Source organism: Xenopus tropicalis, chromosome 8 (assembly GCF_000004195.4).
Source record: "Xenopus tropicalis strain Nigerian chromosome 8, UCB_Xtro_10.0, whole genome shotgun sequence".
NCBI lineage: Eukaryota > Metazoa > Chordata > Amphibia > Anura > Pipidae > Xenopus > Xenopus tropicalis.
The window spans coordinates 87,867,946-87,873,499 of NC_030684.2; the positions used below are offsets into that span (position 1 = coordinate 87,867,946).

General features: G+C 35.1%; 1 long non-coding RNA gene across 1 annotated transcript; it reads left to right on the forward strand.

Annotated features, from left to right (window-relative positions):
- The first annotated feature begins 1,230 nt into the window (after positions 1–1,230).
- On the forward strand, positions 1,231–3,701 carry LOC116406765. The gene is made up of 2 exons (XR_004219804.1): positions 1,231–1,433; positions 3,386–3,701. It is a non-coding gene; the product is annotated as an uncharacterized LOC116406765 (long non-coding RNA).
- The last annotated feature ends 1,853 nt before the right edge of the window (positions 3,702–5,554 follow it).

Here is a 5,554-nt window from a genome sequence, read left to right on the forward strand (position 1 = left end):
TGCCCTGTTTTATGTACTACCCTGAATTTAAGAAAGACAGAGACACAGGTTCTTCACATTTCCTTTACTGTTAGCGGGTGCTTTAAGTCATTAAAAGACCACACTGATGACTAGGCTTCAGCAAACTTCAATTACTTGGTTACTTTATAAAGAATTATGGTGCCAGTGCTTATCTTCTATAGCCAGCATTGCACATTCAGTGCTCAGTGTTACAGTACTTGGCACCTTTATAGTCTGATACACTTGTCCACCGTTTTAAAATTTTGTGTCTGGCCCATACTTAGGGGCAGATTTATCAAAATGTGAGCGCTCACCATGGAAATATTCACCCACTTTTTTTTTCCTCTAATCCGTCTGTAGCAAGAACTCATTTGCAAATAAAGTCACTACAAAAAGCTAAAATTCTAGTGAATATCATGTGCAAGTTTTAGTGCAATTCTTGTGATAATTCAATAGCTGCAATATAACATACAATAAATATAACAAATCATCACAGGTTACAAGCATCTGTTGCTATCACCCATGTAAACAGAGAGCAATATAAAATAAGCACAATTAACACCTTTTTTATTAACAGCTTAGAAGCAGAATAGGAATACTGTGGCCCCTAAAAATAGGAATCCTTTTAAAAGTCTGCATGATTTGTCAGCAGTTTGTCAGTGTTTATATTTAAAATGCTTTACCAGTTATAAAAGATGTTCACTTGTACTGTTGTATATTTCTGGTGGGGGTAGGGGGGATACATTTTTCAGTCTGTAGAACACACTGGATGTTGACCTATAGGAAAGGAAATCAAGGAATGCATAAAATATTTGCTCATAATTCTTTGTCACAACATGTTGCCTTTTAACATTGCTACAATAATGTAATTTTTCAGTGATTATTAATAAATAAGAACAGATTGTAACCTGGAACAGGGGCAAGAAATGTCAGCAAAGAATTGTGGATACTATATCAATAACATTTATTAATGATAATAATTCAAATGGCTATCAACCGGAAGCCTTGTGTGATGAATAAGGCATGCTCAGGGGCCTTTTATGTCCATTCACATTAGCTAGTGCTGCTTTTCTAGACAGAGTTGGATAAGAATTAGTGTCAATCAAAGGAGCATTTAACAGTGGTTGCAATATTTGTGCAGAGGTCTCAGTAAGTGGGAGGTTTCTGCAGAACTCCTCCTTACTCCATTAGTTGTCATATTATCTCTTCCCATATCAGGAAAGAGCAGTGTGTCTGTCCCTTTCCTTCCAGTGATCTGATATCAGAGCTTTTCTCAGTGCACTGTTTATTTCATCTAATTGTGTATTATCATGTCTGTGGCTATTCAAAAACTCCTGTTGAAACCTTCTCAGCTCACTTACTGGAAAGTGCTGGTTCTGAAGAGGTCCAGCAGCATCCACAGCAAACCACCAAAAGGAAAAGTTGGTCCACTTGTAAGTACTTTTTCATTTACTTTATTTTCATTTCTTCACTGTAGAGTTATTAATAATTTTTTGGGTTTATATTTTACAAAAACTGCACAATAATATTTGGATGTCAGGTCTGAATGAGCTAATTGTTCAGATATGTGTAATATTTTTAATTTCTTAATATATATATATATATATATATATATATATATATATATATATATATTAAGCACAGCTATAATGACTATAACATGTAAGTTTTGACGTCCAATTACTGATTGTCCTGCTGTGCAAGTAATAGTTCCCTGTCCACCACTATACATAGGCTATACACAAACTTTGAGGCTCTGTCTGTTTGAATTTTTTTTGTCTGCCTCCCACTGACATTCATTTAGGGTCTGATCATAGTAGCAATTATAAAGAGTAGATTACACAGTATTCTAAAATAGACTCTAAAATCAGAATACTGTGATAAGATACTATTGCTTATAATACAAATAGTAGGGCCCACATGACAACTGTGAGTAACATACACCTGTACTCCCTGACTTTACATTATACATAATGAGCAAAATGATGCACTTGTCCATTTGCACATGAGAGTGCCCAAACATGGCCATCTGCACCAGGAGCTCCCTCCCAGTGCTGATTAACAATTATTTGGAAAAAAATATTGTTTTACCCTAATGTAGTGTAGGCACTCTGTAGGTATTTTTTTCGATGCTATGTGTCCTTTCACAGATCTAAGAAGAATAACAGAAGCATGCAAGGTATTGTCAGAATTGGAGTTTTGGCTGGAGTAGAGCTGATTTCTGTAGTTTATCTGATAAGGGAATGGCAGAGGACAGACAGAGATTGCTTTCAGCTGAAATATCATTTACAAATAACCTTAACATCACTGAAAAATGATAATGAATATATATATATATATATATATATATATATATACATATATAAATTGGAAAGTTGCTGTTGAAAAGTTAATGTATATTGGTCATTTCTTACATTATGAAAAAAAACATTATTTGGGTGGGCTTCTCCATTCATTTATTGAATTGGCGTAATGCTTGCTGGCAGATATTGGGGTACCATAGACTAATGAAGTGAGGAGAACAAAGGAAAACCACTTCTTCCTGCATGCTGAAAAACAACTTGTAAAAAAAAGTTGAAAAAAAACTTTTTAAAATCTAAACATTTACACAAAGCAAACTTTTCTTTCAAACTTTTTTTTTACTCTTGTCTCTGAATAGTTGTTTCAATAAAGAATGGAGATTCAGTCTTGTTGATGAATTATATCCTAATTGACAGTCATACTGCTTGGGTAAAACCAATACAAGGGCTGGGGAGTATTGTGTACGACCTATGGAGGCTTGAAAAGTGGCACTAATATTGACTTTCCAGGTCTTTATTTGTCCACACACCATATTCATACATTTTCTTGGAAATAAATTGTCTTGCCACTGTTTCTCATTTAAAAGGCTTAAAATGTTATTAATGTTTATGAAAATAGCAATCTTTTTCACCAGCTTGTAAAGTAGCTAAAAACTTAACTAAGTTAAAGTGCAGTATGCAGTTTTAGACTCCATGTCACCATGTTTTTTACCCACATTGCAATGTTCTCGCCATAATTCCAGCTTAATTTAAATTAAGAGTGGGAAATGTGCCTGATGCAATTCAGAATAACAACTAATTAGATCTTGTATTTTTTATCTTGTAGTAGACTGTAAGAAGCTCATTTCCTAGGACCTCAGATAGTAAATGAAACCCTAAAGCTCAAAGGTTGTCGTTTTAATTAGGGCAGTGTAATAACAAATTGTCATAGTCAAAATAGATTTTTTTGTACTAATGCTGCATTATAAATTCCCTCAGGTAGAGAATGTTAATGCAAAACAAAATAGCCTGCAATTTTTCATAATGATTTCCTTAAATACAGCACTAAAATTGGCAAGTATTGATTATTCTCTGTTATTTCTTAGGAAACCATCATTGGATTTTCAGTTTTCGCAATGGGCCTTCTAACACCAGCTGGATGGATTCTAAAGCACCTTCCAGAACAAAGAAAACATTAGCAGGAAAAAAGTAATCATTGAGACATCTTGTTGTTATTGTACTAATGCACTGCTGAACTGCAATATAAGCTGCCATCCTGAAGATGTGTGCCTGTACATTTGTAAATGACACCTCACTAAGATACTACTGGTCCATTAACTCGCAGATTTATCATGTAAAATGCTTTTTGATTTGACAAAATATTGTTGTTTTTTGTGACATGTAATAAAGAAACTGAAAATACTGGTATTTATATCAAAAACGAACCTTTAAGCTATACCCAGCAATGATTTTTTTTTGGCGCTAACAGAAAATATATCCTATATCTTTTTGTGTACCATATTTTCCACTAATTAAAAGTAAAGCATTAGCCATGTCATACTTTAAGTTTGACATGTTGCCATCTTGCACTTTTACTTTGCACTTTGGTGCCAGTGCACATATGCAGGCTTCAGTGCTTCTGGTCTCTACATAGCTTATTGTTTTTAACTAGGCTCAACCTGATTACAGTGCTGTGTCTGTAAACACATAAGCTAGGTCTCCATTTCCTGCATTCTTCTGCCATAAGTCTTGCTGTGAAAATGTATACTAGCCATTCTGCCCAAAGTATCATCATTAATCTAGAGAGAATAAAAAGAATGCTGAAAAAGCTGGTATCATTGTCTACAGACATGCTTGCATTTTTTTTGCTCTGCTTCAGCTGCAAATGAACAGCATCATTTGTCAGACAAGCTTAGAAATTATGTTTTTGTACTAATTTCAGCAGTGGTCTTCTATGATTAACACCTCTTATACAGTCTAAAATTTTAGCTCCACAAAGCTCATAGAAATATAGGAATAAACAGAGCTTCTTTCCTACCCATATTCAGCCGTTCCACATCCAATTAACCACAACCAGCAATGTTTTCTTGGCAAGTTCATCACTGTTACGGCAGTCCAGGTCTATCACTTGACCCCCCCCCCTTCCATCTCAGATGGTGGCTCTGAGAATTAAGCAACTCCTCATTATTAAATGCAACACTGTATTTACCTGCCTTGTGGCCAAGCTGTGATGGACCTTTTGAAACTACTATCATTAACAATTTGTAAATATTTAAAGTTTCTTTTCTCTTTCTTATGAAATTGCTACCAATAAGAATGATACATTCTTATGTTGTTGTTGATCAAAAGGATCATGTTAATTTTATTAAAAATATACAAATAGTTTGAAAGCTGAATTCCTGCCAATAATAATCACTGATCCTGGGAGAAAATATGCATCTGACATCTAGTCAGCATAACAAGTCCAGGAAATGAATAGTCCCAAAGACGTAAAGGAAATTTAAAGCCTAAAAAATGACTAGATATACTGAATGTTGTAACTGTGTTCGATATACTGAACTTGCTATGTCAGCATAGAGGTCCAGAAGACCAACAAAAGTAAGAATCCTTGCATACAACGTTATTTACAACAGCTTCTCAATTTCTAATTTTGTTGGTCCATTCTCAGACTGTTAGGAAGACTGCACATGTGCAGTCAGGTTACAGCTGTCATACAGTAGATGCAGTAGATACAGGCAGGATTATTACTAATCAGTTCTTATGCAGAATCTACAGCTCTACTGTATATTGTGTTTTCTCTGTGCTGTCACCTAAAATCATATTACTAACTAACAACAGCTCAGAGCATGCGGTGGCTGTGAATTAGGAGAAAAGAAGACGGTGAAGTAGTGGGAGCTAAAATAAATGCAAACCTATCTATACATTGCCAAATATGCAGGAAGGTAAGAAAAAGAAACCTATAAATAACCATCAGCATTGACCTGGTGGTAATTCCATGCGTGTTCCCTTAGTGAATTGCGTCACAAGCCACCACAAAACTGCACCAAGTGAATCAAAAGTGAATGATGTTGATGCTGCAGACTGCAAGTGACGCAATATCTGTATATACAAATTCAAAGGAACAACTATGTGCCATAAATTGTGTGTGGTTAACAAAATGAGCGATAAATTGCACCCATATTGGTGTACCACACACAGGGTTGTTAGGATGATGGCACACAGGGAGACTGTGCCACATATGTCATGCTTTGAAATTGCCTGAAGTTTCCTTGTGG